Source organism: Chenopodium quinoa, unplaced genomic scaffold (genome assembly GCF_001683475.1).
Source record: "Chenopodium quinoa cultivar QQ74 unplaced genomic scaffold, ASM168347v1, whole genome shotgun sequence".
Taxonomy (NCBI): Eukaryota; Viridiplantae; Streptophyta; class Magnoliopsida; order Caryophyllales; family Amaranthaceae; genus Chenopodium; species Chenopodium quinoa.
The window spans coordinates 4,506,343-4,525,664 of record NW_018744813.1 but is presented as its reverse complement, the minus strand read 5'-3'; the positions used below and the strand labels follow the sequence as shown (position 1 = coordinate 4,525,664).

Genomic DNA, 19,322 nt, shown 5'->3' with positions numbered 1-19,322 from the left:
CCTCCCTCAGGGCTGCCTGTAAAGTGAAAGCCCCTTTTCTGATTAGGTCGAACTTAAAAGTCAACCCGTCTATCAGACCCTTGAAAAAGTCTGTAAAAGCTACCTCATCAAACAGTCCTTGAATCTGAATTTTAATCAGATTGAACCGCCTGACATTGGAGCACAACCCTTCTCTCTCCCCCCTGCTTAATGGTACTCAAGTCTAGGCTTATTTTCTTAGCAGGGATGTTCATTGAGAAGTTGGAAGCAAACAGGAAGGCAAGCTTCCTGAAACTATCAATGGACCCGGCTGGCAAGTTGCCAAACCATTGTTAGGCAATGCCCTTTAATGTAGCCGGGAAGCATCGACACCAAGCGGCATCATCCAACCCCTGTAAGTACATGAGATTGGTGTAATCCATGAGGTGATCTTCCGGGTTGGTGGTACCATCATAGGTACCTACTAATACATTCTTAACTTTGGCCGGCTGTGCCGCCTCGGTTATCTCCCGGGTGAACGCAGAAGGTTGTTCACCCAGGCGAAGCAGACGGAGCTGCTAGTCTAGTGGCTGGACATTGTGATACACCGCCTGACCTCCAAAGAGGGCCGGCTACATGAAGTGAGGGGGATACTGACCGTAGACCTGAGATGGTACATACGTTACAGCTCCTATCATTTGAGGGCCAGAATGGACGGTATTACCGCCTGTCTGGCTCTCATGCAGGGAAAGTGCATTCCCTGCACAGGTGTTGTTGAAGCTGTCTGAAAAATTCGATGTGGAAGTCGACTCAAACAACTGTTGATTTCTCTTCTGGTTGATGATTTCCCGAGCATCAAGAGTTGATTTTTTACTTCCCACCGGATGTTGAGTCCGGTGGGTATTGTTGGTATTCCTCTTTGGAAGAAGGATTTTGGACCAATCAATGGTCCCGGCTGCCTTCTCCTTTGGATGAGGAGTTGGCTGCCGATCTCTGACTGACTTCCCCTTTTCTAGAGGAGTCTACTTGGCTGACTGGCCTCTACTTGGGCAACCCGGCTCTAAGTGATCAGCTCTTTAATTTCACCCATGAAACTCATCATGAATCTCATGAGTTCGTCTCGGGTGACGGGTGCTGATCCTGCTGCCGTATGGGTTTCCCCTTTCGGCTGCCCAGGGGGTTGGTTTGTACCCGCCTGGGAGGCACAATCTACTTGGTTGTGAGAGAGCCATCATCGGCTGTATAGGTTTCGACCTGAGGATCTTCATCCTCCTGGTCTGTAAAGTCTTCTGGGTCATCGCCCAGACGGTTAAGGGGTGGTACAGACTCTTGAACCATCTTAGAGGTACTTTCCCCACAGACGGCGCCAAATGTTTTGGGTGTTTTTGTCCCTCGGGAGAGTTACAACACGAAGATTGATCTGGCGTGAGCTGTACCTGCAAAACAAACGAAAACACCGGTTGGGTGGTGCTCTACCTCCGACGAACAAGTTAGTAACTTGAAGGGAGAGAAAAAGTTGCGGAAATTTAGGTGGGTATCCGCTCGGATTCCAAGCTCAGATGTCTCTATCACAGGGAAAGTTTGTAATAAATGGTAAAACGTGCCCTCCAAAAGAGGGGAATCTCCGAATTTATAGGGTCCTCGGGATTTGTGCCCCTGATTAGGTCACTGAACCCTAATCATTGGTGGGCTGCGCCGCATTGCGGATTTCTCGGGATTTGGGCCTGAAGGCCGCCATTCCTCCTAGGTTTCCGGAGTGACACTTGTCAAGCAGGGATAGGTCCACCCTGGGCCACCTTGGGGCTGACACGTGTCATCCTCTAATTGGACCACGTGGCGGGGTAAAATTACCCTAAACACAATCCACTTAACCAAAGCCACTTGACATCCGTCCAGGGGCAAGAACATTCGCATGGTATACATGTTATAATACTTAGCCAAAAAACATGCAATGAAAAAATTTAAAGAACAACAGTATGAATAACTTCAGCCAAACGGCTGAATGTTTTTGAATTAAAAAAGGCCAATCGCCACTAGACGAATGGGTAAGATTGTTTGCTGGCAAAGCTAGAGAAATTGTTAATTTACCTGACCCCTCGGTCGGTAATGATACACATTTACTCAGAACGCAGGCTGGAAAATGAGATAAATGGACATTCGGCCACAGAAAGAACTTATAAAAAGCTTAAGGGGCTGGGGAGTTATCAATATTGGCAGCTGCATCTTCACCTGCCAGCTGCTCCGCATTTTCATTATCCTCGTCCCGTCCTCGTCCCCATATTAGCCTGATGAGGAGCTGACCTCTTCGCCTCTTCGCCATCAGCATCAGCCTTGTTCGCCTCCTCTTCAGATTGGCGAAGAAGTTCAGCATTGAAATCCACGTTTGCTTGATCAAACTTGGATTTCCAGGTGCTATAGTCAGCACCCGGCTGTACCGCCTCCCATGCCATCCACATGATGGCCTCATAGTCTTCCATCATTTGTTTGATAAGGGCCTCCTTCTCCTCCTCAGCTCGGGACTTGAACTTGACCTTCAACTACTTCTCCTGGTTTGACAGGCGCACCTCCAAGCGGTCAACCCGCTCCTTGGCCCTCTCGGCCTCTTTCTTGGCCTCTTGAAGAGGCTAAAGCTTTTCCTTAAGACCTTTAATTTCGGCCTTAAGGTCAGTGATTTTGGAGCGAGCCGAATCCAATTCCTTCTTTACCTGCAGGTTTGCATCCGCCTGGAAATACATCATATCAAGGGTCAGAAGCTCATTTTGAGAAATTTCAAATTGACCTCGGTCTAAGGCGGACTCGGCTCGAGCTTTAGCGGCTGTTACCTCTTTGGACTTCTCCTGGATTGGCCTTCTTAGCCCCTGGATGCGTAGCATAGCCTGAAAATGAGGAAAGAGCCGAGTGGTCAAGACCAGTGGGATATGTGCTTAAATACTAAGAAAATTAAGCTAACTTTTTACCTCATAGAGGTTCCCCAAGATGGCATCCAAGTTAAGGGTGTCGACTCCTATTACGGACGCCTTGTCCTCTGGGTCAAGCGCCCTCAGCATCTCCTTGGCCATCTGGACAACAGTCGGCCTTTGCACAGGAGCTGCAAAATTAAAGTTAGTCAAAGAAGTTCTAAGAAACTATCTTGACGTAGAAATTCAGTGAAGGCGCGGTTTATACCGTCCGCATGAACCTCCTCCTCTTTCCCGTGAAGCCTCTTCTCTCCTGCTGAGCCGACAGCAGTGCTGGGTTTCTTAAAGCCACCCTTCGATGCCTGAGTAGCATCTGGTTTGCTGACCTTCCTGTCAGCTTCGAAAGTAGAGCCGTCCCCTCTCTTGGGCTTGGGAGCAATGTGCTTCCGGTTCTTGCCGGATGCACTCAAATCACCAGCCCCAGTTTTCTGAATCTTGGGTTGGGATTGCTTGGAGGGAGAGGGCCTAGTGGAACCACTCTGCATTAGCAAAAAGAAAGGCGTCAGAAAAACAGGCGGGCAAAATTTAACCTTTGTTGAAAAATATACCAAGTGTCATAAATAGCTACCTTGGGAGTCCCGACTGTTTTCTGCTCGTCACTCGCTCGATTAAGGACGATCGAGCGATATTTTGTTGTAGAGACGGCAGCCGGCTTCCTTGTTGCCGAGACCTTTTCCATAGCTTTGTCTGCACCAAGAGCAAGAGTTAGACTTTATAAACAAAAATAGAAAAGCAATTTAAAGGTTGCATAAAAACAGACGGCCGACTACTACTCGGCATCTCAGAGCTTAGCCCACAAGCGGCCAAGAACACCCCATCTTCCAGCCACTTGTAAAGGGGAATGTAGCTCTAGGGGACGACTATTTTCTCCCCCTGCTCCTGGGCCCGCCTAGGGAGAGGGGGCAAGGCACTCTTGCCAACCAGGAGGGGCGGATCCTTGTTCCACCTATTGTATTTTTGGTTCAGTCGGCTATCAGAGGAATAGACTATGTAGAACTTTGTTCTCTAGTCCTTCCACTTGTTCTCCTTGTCGACTGCCATCATGTACCCCTTGCAGGTGGACAAGGTGTACCAGCCTTCACCGCCCTTAGCAGGCGCTCGGCTGAGATAATGCATGTGGGCGAATGCCTCAAAGCTGGGATCCACCTCCAGCATTTCACATGCGGCAACGTACCCGATGATATTAATCCATGAATTCAGGACAAGATGCCAGATACCCAGTTGGTATCCATCCAATATTCTCTCAACGGCCGGATGGAGTGGGAAGCGTAGAACAACCTGGAGGACCGCCTCGTAGCAGTCGAATGCTTGGTCCTTATAGCTGGCCAAGGTCGGCCAGGTTATCGTATTATCCTTGTTGGGAACGAACAAGGAAAAGCCATGACCCATTACGGTCTTGCGCTTGAAATTGGCAAGACCGGATGTCATAGAAGTCCGCTTGCTTTGCGGGACATGGTGATAGTAGGGGGCGCGTTCCAAGCGCCTAGAAGCACTCGGTTCCGCTCAGCCTTCCCCCTTTTCCACTGAAAAGGATTCCCTTGTAGTGCTTATCTTTGCTCGGGCCTCCTCTGAAGTAAAAGAGGCATTTTCAGAAGATGACGAGGCCGAATCGTCATCATAGCTCTCCCTAGAGCTAGGGGATTGCCGGCTGGGGCCAGCAGGGTCCTCCCCTAGACTCTCCTCCGACGCCTGTTCTGAAGGCTCGGCCTGGTATTGACTGTCAGCTTCCCGCATTATAGTATCACTGGGGGTGCCGGTTGAAGAAGGCGAAGAGTAATAAGTTGGTGTTTGGGGAAGGTCAGAAGAAGGGTTTGGGGGGGGGGTGCTCAGAAATTTCACTAGCAGGCAACCTAATGGAGCCGTCAGAGTTGACAGTCTCACTGTCCGAATGGTAAAAGGAACCATCCGGCCTATATCTCCTCGTTGTCTGCTTTGTTCGGGCCATCGTGTCCTGCAGATGCACAGACACTGTTAGATTTAGAGATGTACTTAAAGGAAAGTTCTCGAACGAGCATTCGGCACTCCTAGTTCTAGATTCAGCCGTCCCCGGTGATTGGCCGATCGCTAACCTAGGCCGTGCCGTGTACGTTTGGGAAACCATTTGATAAATGAAAAATGCAAGAAAGAATAAGTAAAAGAAGAGAGCAGGCGGTTACCTTAGAAGAAGGTATTACGAGACGCCTGGTTGGCTGAAACAGACGGATTGAAAGCCGAGCGTCGGATGCTTGACAAGTCTAGGTCTTTGAGAGTCTTTAAAGTCAAAATTCCAGAGATTCTCCAAGATTTTCAAAGGTGTGAAAACAAAAGGGGAGTCAAAACCCCCTTTTTATAGAAAGGGAAAACCCTAATTTTTCCCCCCAAAATGTAATTTGAAAATCCGGCCAGTCGGATGATGACACCTGTCACAAGTGCCATGTGTAATGCACGTGACACATATGAGGGGCAAATGATTTGGGTATTTTTATCCGGCCAGGTGGCCCAATTAGAAACCGCCATGTGTCATTGATAAAGGTTCCATCTGGGCCTTTGAGATGGTGACACGTGGTAGGCGGACATTCTTATGTTCTAAAATGATTGATGATCCAGCATGGACCATTAAGAGGGCGACGCGTGTCACCCTAAAAGATGCCAAGAAGCCTTTTGGGCTCAGTGACACGTGTCACTCAGGCATTGCCTCTGAAATGGCGGCCCTCAAGGGCCCAAACCTTGAGGCGCCATTTTGCGGCGTGACCTAATCCCTAGGTCACCAGATCCTAGGGAGGGCACACTTTTCAAAAAGACCCTATAAATAGGGACAATTCCTACATTTATGATAGAGAAAAACACACGCAATACGAGACAACATGTCACTTTCACATTTATTACACAGCTGTCGTTTTCAAGGAACAGACAACACTTTACCTGAGCTTGGAATCCGACCAGATAACTTTACTTCCGCACGTTTTACTCCGAATACTTACTAACTTAATCTTCAGAGGCGGACCACCGACCATCCGGCGGTCCGTTTGCTTTGCAGGTACAAGCATCCTTTGCTGAATCCAGTCTCAGTGTTGTAACTCTCCCAAGGGACAAAAACCCACGAAACACGTGGCGTTCTCCGATTGCGCAGCCAATCACGTCACGCAATTTTAGGATACAAACCCTAAAAAGGGGCACAAGATCCACCCTTATAAATACCCCAATCATTTATGATGGGAGGAGTGGATCAAGACATTACAAGAAATAGAGCATTAATAGCTCTAACTTCTCTCTACTTTTTCTCTCTAGCCTTTTCCGTTTCCGATCACTTACTTGATCCTCGGAGGCGAATATTCCGACAAACGGAATATTTGTTGTTTTGCAGGTGTATCAGTCTCATTGCCAGAAGAATGTGACCAGTATCCAAGGAAATTCAAAAAACACCCGAAATATTTGGCGCCGTCTGTGGGGATACTCATCTGTTATGGCAATAGACAATCAGACACCTATTCTAGGCGAGGACGGACATGTAGAGGATATAATCCCTACAATCCGTAACAACAATCCGCTGATTGCAATCAAGAAGCCGACGACCCTCCTATTACCACAGCCTCTCTGAAGGTCGCACTTAACAAGCTCCGGAAGGAGTTTGAGAACAACGGTGCCTCTACCTCTAGGAAGCCGCCCAAGAGAGTGGGGGAGAGGGCTCCAAAGAAAGTACAAAGCAAAGCGGCTAATGTAACGGACGCTGGGAGCGGAAGGTCCCCAAGGGTACCGCAGACAAATTTCTCTGATCTGTTGGCAAAAACACGGTCGGCTGGGGGGAGGAGTAGGCAGCCTCGAAGAGAAGAGCCATAGCCGACTAGATGATGGAAGGGCGCAAGGGATTACCTTCGGCATAAGCAGCGGGAACGTGCCGCTTACTCGGACACGACCTCAACCCCAACTATGCCGGATAATTTTTAAAATCATACACTCTCCCAGCATACCAACACGGCCATCTTCAGCAGAAGTCAGGCTGTCCGCACTCCAACTCCTATTCCAGTTGTTTACACTCCAACTCCTATTCCAGTTCAATCACTTCTATATCAACCTCGCCAAGGTTTCAATGGCCTGATGCAGCCGAATCCCCAAGTTTTCGGACAATAAGGGTCATACGGACAGCCACAGCCAATTGACTGGCAGATGCGCCTGCTGACTCTGGGAGATAAGCCGCCTCCATTTTCGCAAGATATTTTAACTGCCCCTCAGCCGCAGAAGGTGAAGAGTGTACTTTTGGGAGCTTATGATGGTACGAGCAACCCAGAAGAACACATCACCTTGTACAAAAACCTGATGTACTTGCAAAGTGTAGATGATGCTACCTGGTGCAAATGATTTCCGGCCACTTTGAAGGGTGTGGCACAGGAATGGTTCAATAGCCTCCCGACCGGATGTATCAATCGCTTCACTACTTTTAGTTTGCTTTTTGTGGGAAATTTTTCATACAACATACCGCCTCGAAAGACTAGCTTTAATTTGGCAACAATTGTTCAAGGAAAGAATGAGGGCCTACGGTCGTACGTCCAGCGATTTAACCCAGAAAAAGGCCAAATTCATAATCTGCCGGATGAAATGGCTTACTCTGAATTTCTCCAGGGATTAAGGCATAATGGTTTTAAATTTGACCTGGTAAGGAAAAAGATTCGGACATACGCAGGTGTTTTGCGAGAAGCCGAAGCTTATATTGAAGCAGCGGACTTTTGTTTGCTCACAATATCAGAAGCGCCGGCCAAGGGGGCTGAGAAGAAACAATCTTTTCAGAAAGACTCGGCCGCCCAAAAGAAAGAAGGAAAAAAGAGAAAACAAGTCTGGGTGGCTGATGGCCAGCCGCAGAAGTCCAAGAAGGTCAAGACGTACTATCACTAGTAGAAAAAGGCTCATTTGCGTCGCTCATTTATAGTGTATTTGTGTCGCTTCTATGAGCGACGCAACTGCTCGCGACGCAAATGATTTTAAAGTCATTTGCGTCGCTCCTAGGCGCGATGCAAATAAGAGTCATTTGCGTCGCTCCTTTATAAACGAGCGATGCAAATGACTCTTCTGATAAACTTCTTTTTTGTTATTTGCGTCACTACTTTATAAAGGAGCGACGCAAATGACTCTTCGGATAAAATTCTTGTTTGTTATTTGCGTCACTTTTTTATAAAAGAGTGATGCAAATGACTGACTAGACAATACAAAATTGATGTATTTGCGTCGCTTGTTTGTTTAATGAGTGACGCAAATGAGGTGATTTTTTTTTTAATTATAATAATTGCCTTGTATATGTTTGTAGTACCTGTTTTCCTCACTAGTGGTATAAAGTAATATGCTAACGCTAATATAATTGAAATTAAAATGCAATATTATTGAATAATGCAAATGTAAATTTCGGCATAGTCTCCTTTGTAATTTAGCCTACCCATAAATTTGGGAATGACGGCATTATATTAACAACCTGTCCAATAATTTACATCTCAATATCATAGAAATTATACTCGTCATCCCAACACCAATTAACAAAATTTTATTTCAAGCCTATAATCCAAAACAAGAGTCCAACATGCGCTAAGTTTACAACAAAACAATATTGACCTCTTCATCATTAATAAGTATAACACAAGCACCAAACCAACCAAAATGTTGGAAAATCAAATGCGTTCATTTCAAGCCTAAGAACTATAACAAAATAATCCAATAAATAATATGGAATTTGAAGCCAGCGTAATTCAATTTAGGGACAAAATCTTCATTTTCCCTAACACGATCGAACAAGTCCATAATGGAAGTCCACTTCCTTTATCTCTTGCAAATAGTTTAAATAAAGTCACCAGTTCCTGATATCAAATACAATTAATTAATAAACAATCAGAGTTGAGAATGAAGCATCAAAGCAACAAAATAATATTCTACAATTATTTAAACAACTACATTACCTTTCCAAGAAAATACTAATAGTTGTTCCTCTAATTAAGTATACTAGCAGAGGAATAAAGGATTGATGCCAATTATTTGCAAAACCTCTTAATACAAATACCAAGAATGGCATTTATACAATTCGATCAGGATTTTCTTAATACAAAAACCAAGAGTGACATAGCCATTGTAATCATGAACTAATGCATGACCTTATCTACTGCACAAAGAAGATATCAATGAGATTTACCTATAAAGACCATCACCATTAAAAGCAATCCTTGCTTCTGGTAGTTCATCCATTACCCTGCTCAATTACACAAGTCAGATATTTAGGAATATCAAATTAACATACAAGATATTTATGGTGCAATAGGAAAAAGAAATATTAGAAAGAAAATTTCCTCTAGCACAAAACATTTACAGTTCACAACTCCAAATTTGCAATTTTAGCTCTTCTTAATTATTGAGACGTTAAAATCTCAGAGAAAGACAAATTAAATTACTACAGCAAACCTCGTGATTACAATAAGATGTTTCTCTCATGACCAGTGCTTAAAAAAAAGGGAATAGTTAACCCCTCTATGTTCTACACTACTACTGTGAACAAAGCAATACTCAGAGTTAAATTAAGGAAGACTTAAAGTCTCAGACTAAAATAGTAAAAATATCCAGAATATTAGAGCAAACAAACATCATTTAAACCTTATTAACTGTACATGAGTCTTCCTTATTATCCGAATAGTGTGCTGCTGGCTGCGGGGTTTGCAAGGATAGTTCATTATTACAATGGCTATGCTAAAAAGGTTCTGCTGCCCCCCTCTGTTCTAAGACAAAATGATGCTGCTACAAGCTGGAAGAAACCGTGCCTTGGGTGTGTTAAAGTAAACTCATATGCTCATATTCTTGAGGGGTGTAAGGCAAGGCTAGGAGTGGTCGTTTATTTTTAACAAAACGACCTGGTAAAATTATTTCAATACAAACACTATGTCATAGTTTATCTTTTCACGGCCAAGTATATCATGGAACATTTTTGAGCTAAAAAATATGGGAAAGAGCTTCTCTAAGTAGTAGCAGGAGAAAAATCAACCAGAGTGAGCAGCAAAACATAACAATTAAAAAAAATAATAATAAAAAACAGTTAGATTTAAAAAACTGTAAAATGAGCAGCAAAACATAAAAGAAAATACAGTCAGATTGGAGAAAAATCAATAAAATAGTAAAATCAAAATTCACCAAATCAACTACATAAATTCACCAAAACAGAACCAAAATAGTGAAATCAACTACATAAATTCACCAAAACAGAACCAAAATTCCTTAGAATCGAGTATAAATCCTATTTTGACGAACCCTAAATTCGAATATGAACCCTAAAAAGCTGTTATTTATAAACATGCTTGTAAAACTAGAATTCATGCAAAAAACAACAACAAAATAGGTAGATGAAACATTGTTAATTTACAATTGAATCCAAATATCTATGTAGATTGAAGTGCATGATAAAAAAGAAAAGAGATGAAGAGGTCTTACCTTGCTTGAAATCGATTTTGCATATGCAACTTCAGCAACAATAGAGCCAAAATTCCATATTATTGAGTACAAACCCTAACTTTCAATTGTTATTTTTCTCAAATTTAATTAAGGTAATTTTCTCGATTTTTTGTAATTGAATTTCGTGGAGATTTTGGGTAGATTTTTTGCAAGAAAGTAGGGGATTTTTGCTCGGATTTGCTCGAATATAAGGGGTTTTGCCTCACATTTGTTGGGATTTTTGATTAGTGGTCAAATTGGTAGGTTATGAAGACGAATTTCTCAAGGTATTACTCTTAATTCGCTGATGTTTAGGGGGTTGAACAGCAGCAAAGCAACAATGGGGAATTCAGGGGTTTTACCGATCAATTTTTTGGGGTTTTGATGTTGAATTTCTGGGAATTTTGGGGTTGAATTTTCTACGGTTTGGAGTATTGAATTTCGAACAGCAGAAGGCAGCGAGAATTAATATAAGTCGTAATGGTCATTTGCGTCACTCAGTAATGAAAGATATGACGCAATTGACTCACAAAGGTTATTTCCGTCACTTGTCAATAAACGAGTGACGCAAATAACATTGTTATATGCATCGCTCCTACTTATAAAAGCGACGTAAATATAAATAAGTTGAAATATGTTTGACATTTGCGTCGCTTTATAACAAATGCCCGGCGCAAATTACTTATAAGGTTGTCAAAATATCTTATTTGCGTCATTTATTTCTATAGGTGACGCAAATAAGGCGACGCAAATGAGCATTTTTCTACTAGTGTATCCCCAGTATGAGTTCAACAAGGATTGTTACTCCATCTTGATGGAAATCAAGGATAAGTTTGAGTTTGAAAAGCCACAGCCGTTGAAAGGCCCGGCTCAATACAGGAATAAGAACAACTACTGTCATTACCACAAGGACGTGGGGCATGACATGAACGATTGCATCAATTTGAAAAGATTGTTGGACAAGCTAGCCGAGAAGGGCATGCTGAATTCTTATGTGATTAAGTCCAAATTTACTTACACACGGACAAACAACACATCCGAGAAGAGGTAGAAAATGATAAGAACAAAGACAAGGAAGATGATGGGAATAGCACTGACTCAAGCTTTGTGGCCGTGATATCAAGAGGCTTTGCTTCGGGCGGCCCAACCATGAAAGGGATGAAGCAGGACGCGTGGAACTTGGGAAAGGTGATGCAAGCGGATGCAGTAAAGACCGAATCCTTTCCCGAAGTAATCATCAGCGAGGCTAAACGGGGGGAGGTCAAAGCCCTGCACAATGATCCCATGGTATTCATTATGAAGATATCCAATTTGAAGGTTGGACGAATATTGATTGATACGGGTAGCTCGGCTGACAAGATCAGCTTAGCCGCCTTGAAGAATATAAGCTTCCTAGAGGATGATCTTCAAGACATCACTCACCCATTGGTAAGATTTGGGGGGAATATTATCCACCCAGTTGGGCGGATAGACCTACCTGTCCGCTTTGGGCAAAAAGGGGATGGAAGAGATATGGTTGTCCGCTTCCTGATCGTAAAAGAGTTGACTGGATATAATGTCATACTCGGCCGTCCTACACTGAACGTAGCCAAAGAAGTCATTTACCTCATTTAATGCTGCTGAAGTTCGAGAGGACGGACGGAAAAATTGGGACAATCCAAGGAAGTCATAAAATGGCTAAGGAATGTAATCAGTTGGCCGTTAAGCCTACAGCCCGCGGACCAAAATTGCCCGAGCCAAAAGAAGAAGGAACCTCACTCCCAGCATAACTAGTAGGCCAGAAGCGAAAGGCGACCAAGATAGAGCAAGCATAGAAGCTAATGACTGTCGGCCGGCTAGAAGAGTTAAGGCCCCAACCGGCTGGCAGTCACCAAGATATAGTGCTTAACCCAGATCAACCAGGTCGGACAGTTAGCATAGGTACTATAGCTTTGGGAATGCTTGGGGGTGAGTTAGTTCAACTGCTGAGAGAATTCAAAGATGTATTCGCATTCGATGTTGGTGAGATGTCAGGAATAAGTCCTGACCTGGCCGTGCACAAGCTGGCTGTGAACCTAGCCGTTAAACCTGTCCGCCAAAAGAAAAGAAATCATGGAGAAGAGAGGAATCAGTAAAAAAGCTGCTGGATACCTGTTTCATTCGGCAATGTTAATACCCAGACTGGGTAGCTAATGTAGTTCACGTGAAGAAGCCGAATGGAACTTGGAGAATGTGTGTGGATTACACCGATCTAAACAAGGCATGCCCTAAGGATATCTTTCCCTTGCCCAAAATCTACCTCCTTGTTGATTCAACGGCCAGGCATGCCCAGATGAGTTTTATGGACGCATACTCCGGATTCCATCAAATCCCCTTATGGGAAGAAGATAAAGAGAAAACAGCGTTCGTAACTGAGCAGGGGTTGTAATGTTACAAAGTTATGCCATTCGGCCTCAAGAATACCCCAACTACCTTTCAACGACTTGTTAATACAGTCTTCAGAGATCAGCTCGGCCGGAATATGGAGGCGTACATTGATGACATGATTGTCAAGTCAAAAGCCGCCCAACCACCTGAAGGATCTGCGAGAAACTTTTACGGAACTCAGGCAGCATAAGATGTTGTTAAATCCAAAGAAATGTGTCTTTGGTGTTGAGTCGGGTAAATTTCTCGGATTTTTTATTGACCAACGTGGAATTGAGGCCAACCCTGAAAAGATTCAAGCTGTCCTGGACATGAAGTCACCAAGGACGATTAAGGAAGTACAAAGACTGACCGGCTATTTAGCAGCACTTGGTAGATTTCTGTCAAGGTCAGGGGATAAGTGTCGTTATTTCTTTCAAACCATCAAGAAGAAAGCCATGTTTGAGTGGATAGAAGAGGCCGAGGAAGCATTCGTACAGCTAAAAATCCACCTTCATACATTGCCTCGGCTCGTCAGTCCACTCAAGAATGAGAAGCTATTTATCTATCTCGCCATCTTTGAACACTCTCTAAGTGTCGTCCTGCTTGCTGAACGGGACGGCCACCAGATCCCAGTCTATTTTATCAGCCATGTACTTCACAACGCCGAGCTGAGGTACCCCCCTATTGAATAATTTGGCTTGGCATTGTACATTGCATCAAAAAGGTTGCGGCCGTACTTCTTGGCACATTCAATTGTGGTCTACACAGACCAACCTCTGAAGAAGCCATTTACATGTTTAGAGGCAAGTGGTCGTATGCTCAAGTGGGCCTTTGAAATGAGAGGCTTTGACATTATGTTTGAGCCAAGAAAAGCAATCGTGGAACAAGCCTTTGCTGATTTCTTAGCTGAGATGACTCGGCCTGATCTTCAGCCGGCCGGAGACCAGATTTGGAAGGTGTTTGTGGACGGTAGTGCAACAGCTACCGGGTGTGGTGCAGGTATCATATGTCAGTCTCCCGAGGGAGATAAGTTTGAGTATGCTCTGAGATTTTAGTTTCAAGCCTCTAATAATGAGGCCGAGTATGAAGCCCTCTTGGTCGGCCTTAGAATGTGTAAGGCGGTAGGAGCAACAAAAGTGGATGTAAGCTCGGACTCCCTACTTGTAGTCGGCCAGGTGAACGGAGACTTTGAGGCAAGGGAGCCGGCTATGATGAAATACCTGAAGATTGTCAAGAAGGAGGCCAAGGGCCTATATCATTTTACTCTGCAATAAGTTCCTCGTTCGTCTAATCATCAGGCGGACGCCCTCTCTAAATTAGCATCCTCAGCATCATGTGATACCCCCAGATCAGTATTTTGGGAGGTAAAGGAAAGAAGGAGTATTGATGCCGAGCCGGTACATATCATTGATAGAAGCTCCACTTGGATGGACGGGATCATTTCTTATTTAAGGGATGGATTACTTCCGGCCGACCCTAAAGAGAGCTGGCTGATGAAGAAGAGAGCGGCATGGTTCGAAATGAAGCAGGGGGAGTTGTTTAAAAAGGCATTTGTGAAGCCGTACCTGAAGTGTATTACTCCTGAGAAAGGGCATGATGTCCTGGACGACTTTCACCGGGAGTAGTGCGGCTCTCATATTGGAGGACGAGCCTTGGCTGAAAAGGCTGCCCATCTGGGCTACTACTGGCTGAGCTTAAAGTCGGACGCCATGAAAATGGTGAAAAAATGTGACAAGTGCCAGAGATTTGCAACCTTGATCCATCGCCCTGCTAACAGTCTGTGGGCCATAAGTAGTCCGCTCCCCTTTGCCAAATGGGAGATGGATATCTTAGGGCCGTACACGCCAGCATCTGGTCAAAGGAGTTATGTGTTTGTAGCGGTAGACTACTTCACAAAGTGGGTGGAGGCCGAGGTTATACGGTGCATCAAGTGGACGTATGTTTCAGCCTTCATATGGAAGAGTATCATTATATGTTTTGGCATTCCTCAGTCTATGGTGTTCGACAATGGGCCCTAGTTCAAAACACCTCAACTTAAGGAGTGGTTGGAAGACCAGGGAATAGCTCATTGCTTTGCTTCAGTTGGCCGACCACAAGCCAACGGCCAGGTAGAGGCATACAACAAGTTGATCTCCAATGGTATCAAGCGCAAGCTTGAAAAGGCAGGCGGCCTATGGGCTGAAGAGTTGATCAATGTATTGTGGTCTATACGAACAACGACCAAGAGCTCCACAGGGGAAACCCCATTCTTTTTGGTATACGGCGCTGAGGCTGTTCTCCCAATTGAGAAGTATGAGCCCACTCTTAGGGTGATGCTATATGACGAAGCGGCCAATTGGGAAGCCATGAAGGCTGCCCTAGACTTCCTTCCAGAAGCTAGGGGCAATGCGGCACTTAGGAATGAAATTTATCGCCTAAGGATGACAAGGGCTTACAATCGTCGAGTGTCTAAGCATCCGCTAAAAACGGGAGATCTGGTCCTAAGGAAAATGGAGGTTGTGGGTCGGGAAAATGAAGATGGAAAGCTGACCCCAAACTGGGAAGGGCCGTATCAAATCAGTGAAGAGGTCCGAGATAGTACTTACCGTCTCGAAGCCATGAACGGACATCAGATTCCGCGTACATGGAACACTGACAACTTTAAGAAATATTATGTTTAAGTTTTAAGTACTTAGCCAAAAGCTGTATATACAGCTAGGTCTGTTGACCGAGCAATGTAAGCCGCACGGCCACAACAATGTAATTTTGACAAATTAATGAAAAGTTAACATTGTTATATTATTTTCCATTCTACTTATGCGTAATTGCACTTTCATAGTCTACGCAGAAACGTCGCGTGTCATTTGTAACTAGGTTGCTTGCAACACAGCAACCCGGTCGTAAAAAAAAATAAAAATTTGAGTGACTTGACCTTAAGTCACATGTGTACATCCGTTCCTCACTTAGACGGACGGAAAAGGTAAGGTATCTTATGAAACCCCTCTAATGGGGCATGGGCATACCTAGGCATTCTAGCCCAGCCAAACTTAGAAAATTTAAGCTGAGATAATACTTGAAATTTTTTGAGCATGTCCGAGCGATAGTTTCAATGGACAACTCGTTTAAAGCCAATCAAACGGCCAAATAATATGTTGATTCGGCGTATCACCTATTCCAAGGGCAATCATTACTATGATTTGATTAACTTACTAGTAATCATACCCCTCAAGGTATAAACTCTACCAAGTTAATCAAACTATTCAAAATATGGACTAGGCGTACGCCGAATAAAGGGACATACCCCCCATTGTACGAAAACTCAAAAACGTGCAGAAAAAAAAGAAAAAAATTACGCGTACGAAATGCAAAAACATGCTAAAAGTATGTAAAATTTGCTAAGTATGAAATAAATGAAAAGCAGAGCTTGAATTAATAAAAGACCGCTCGAAGGGCGGTAAAATATCTTACAGAAAACAGCTCAAAAAATGCGTCAAATAAAGAAAATAAAAATTGGCCAAAAAAGGCAGAACAAAGAGCTGATATCAAGGGCCGGCTGGGGCAGAAGCTGGAACCTGGCCTTGGACGGGCTCTTAAGAAGTGGGAAGGGACGTGTCCCGAGCAGGCGTCTCCTTGATCTCAACTTCGCCGTCATTTCCAGCTGCCACTTCTTCATTTTCCACATCCTCTGAGGTTGTTGGTGTGACGTTCAGCTCAGGAGAAGGTTGTCCGGCCTTCTTAGCCTCTTCCCTTAGGCAGACGAAGTTGAGGCGTTTAGTGAAGCGCTCTTGATAAAAGGCCGCCTCGCCCTCGTCCACCATGAGCTCGAACGCCTCGAAGAAGTGGCTCTTCAGCCTATCCTCAACATTCTGTTCAATGCAGACGACCTTGTCTGCGCTAGGGGCCGAGATGTCTTCAGTTGTAGAGTTAAGTCCTCAACGGACTTCTTTAAAGTTTCCACCTCGACCTTAAGAGCGCCCGCCTCGTCCAAGGCCTCCTTCAAGTGTTTTTGGGCTAAGGCCACCTCACTTTTGAGCTTTTTAGAGGCCTCGAACCCTTCTTTCCAGCGCTGGCCGTCCAGGAGGGCTTGGTCCCTCTCTTGCCTCATCGTGTCCCTGGCAAAGGTCTCTTGTTCGAGGGCCTTGCCCAGCTTCACCAGATCTTCTGCTTGCCGCGCTGCCTTGTCGGAAAGCGCGTTGATCTGGGTCTCAAAATATCGGCGCTGGACGGCCGTCTCCCCAGTAACAGCATCTTGGGCCTTCAGGACCTTGTCCCACGCACGCTTCAGCTTTTAGTTTTTTTTGTCCTTCCATTTAAGGAAGGTGGTCAGCCGCAAGAAAAGTTGCGCACAAGAGAAAATGGGTTAGTAGATCAGAGAATGAAAAACTGGCTAAGTATGAGGGTTGAAAAAGTTACCTCAGCGCTGCAGTTGATCATTGGGCCGAGGAAGCCCTCATGAATTCCCCGCAGCTTATCTCGCTGCTCAACGGGGACGGCCCGGGCCATGGCTTCCCGCATGGTCTTCCTGTTCGCCCCAGTGAGGGACTGGCCAGGTAGCTTCATTGTCAGCTCCTCCGTAATATCTACAAGAGTTTAACTTAAGCTCAAGCGGGCTTAAAAAAAACAAAATAAAATATGCAAAGTTACTCGAACTGACCGTCAAAGAAGTTCGGGGCGTTAAGGGGATTGAAGGTGAATGACGGAGGCGGTGCAGGCTCGTCACCCTCCTCACCCGTCCGGCCAGGCTGGTCGCCAGCCGATTGAAAGGCTTCAAGCCAATCAGATTCTTGGACTCTTTGTACGGGCGGAGTCACTTTTGGCCCAGTCGGTTTTGACGGGGTCGACTTACCCTTACTGTCCGATTTCTCGGACTTATCATGAACCGGCATGGCGGCCGGATCCATGGACTTGGAGGCCCCGCTATCACCTATCCGGGGTTGTTCTCCTTTGGACTGCTTGGAGACACTCCGCGACGTAGTCTTTGCCGCAGTGGCGGAAGTGGTCTTAGAGGCGACCGTCTTCCTTTGCTTGGACGCCTTCTCGTCCTTGTCCGTCTTGGAAGCAGGGGACGACTGCTTTCGCTTGGACCTAGGGGTAGGAGTCGATAGTTTAAGAAAGGCAAAAGTTAGCGAAAAACGAGTAGGACACTACATTAGTGTCTGTGTCTAGCTAGGAAGGAGATCTCTCCCATCATGCCAACACGGACGCAATAATACGTCCGTGAGAGCCCAGAAAGGAGGACTTTCCCCGCATCCTAACACAGATGAAAAGAAGAAATGGAGGTAGAAAGGATGTTCTTACCCCCTTAGATTGCTTGTACAGCTTCTGACGAGCTTTGTAGCGGGCAAAGTCGATTTCAGCCATGCTCACCTCCCCCTTCTGTTCTGAGTCCAGCATCTTGTACGCCTCAGCTGTAGAAGAAAAAGAAGAAAGTGTTAGAAAATTTTTCAATTTCAAATAACGTATGTACATGCAAAAACTATATATGACCAAGCGTCCACGTTGGGGCAAGTTCTTATATAGGCCGTAGGCCGACATGAACGTAGGGTCCCGAAGCCAACTTGATAGAGGGACCCAGTTACTCGGAACGCGCTCAGTTTTGCCGTTCCTCTTCACCCTCTTGACCTTGAAGTATTCAAGCTGATGCTCTTGGCTAGGATGGACGAGTGGCTTATCAAGCTTGAGGTCCCCGCGTCCAAGCTGAATTGGTTCAACGTTAAACCGGTTCATCCGCAAATTAAATTCAACATCTTTGGTTTTGATGCGGTAGAAATGTAGAATCGGTGCTTCCAATCACGCCATTTGGAGACGCAGTCAACCACCATCATGTAGTCCCTGTTGGAACTCAGAATGAGCCATCCGTCAGTGTCTGTGTCCAGCTTGGTTAGTGAGTGCATCTCACAGAAGACTGCAAAGTCCGGCTTGAAGCCTTTGCAGATGCATATCACTAAATACCCAAAAATGTTCAACCAGTTGTTCGGCATCAGCTGGAAGAGAGCAATGTCATACTCATCCTAAATGGTGCGGACGAAGGGGTGGAGAGGGAAGCGCAGTCCAACGTCTAGGGCTGCCCTATAAACGCTAAAGGACCTTTGACGTGGCCTCTCTTCCTCCCAAGCAAACACAGCATGTGACTTCCTTGGAGGCTGAATCTCAAATCCCTCCCAAAGGTGGAGGAATGCCTTGTATTCCTCAAAATTGTCATTTAGGTAGCCCAAGGCTGGCTACCCACCGTACAGGCGTACGGATCCTTAGAGTTGTCAATGTTGTGATGTTCTGTTGTGTTGTTCATGTATTGTTATTTTTCTTGTATTATGATGGAAATTAGTAAGACAAGAGTTGGGTTTTATTACATTCTGTTTTGGGTAGAAGAATGATTGTGAGAACTAGGTCATTTCGGGAGATTAGAGGGTGACTCATTAGTTTGTTGTAGTTCAAATAGTTCACAATGTGATTTGAATGACGATGTATAGGGGATATTGACTTGAATAAGGAGCCTCTTACTGAATGTTCCAGTACTGTGGAGGATATGGACTTGAATGACGATTGTAGTTTGGGTTCACGTAGTGCAGGCTCAAAGAGGGGCTCAGATCATTAAAGGCTACTTCAGTATGTCAT

The 19,322-nt window shown here is 45.0% G+C and overlaps 1 long non-coding RNA gene across 1 annotated transcript; it reads right to left on the bottom strand.

Annotated features, from left to right (window-relative positions):
• Positions 1-8,718: 8,718 nt before the first annotated feature.
• LOC110704003 lies at positions 8,719-10,433 on the bottom strand. The gene is made up of 2 exons (XR_002507836.1): positions 10,344-10,433; positions 8,719-8,731 (listed from the first exon to the last, which is right to left on the bottom strand). It is a non-coding gene; the product is annotated as an uncharacterized LOC110704003 (long non-coding RNA).
• Positions 10,434-19,322: the final 8,889 nt, after the last annotated feature.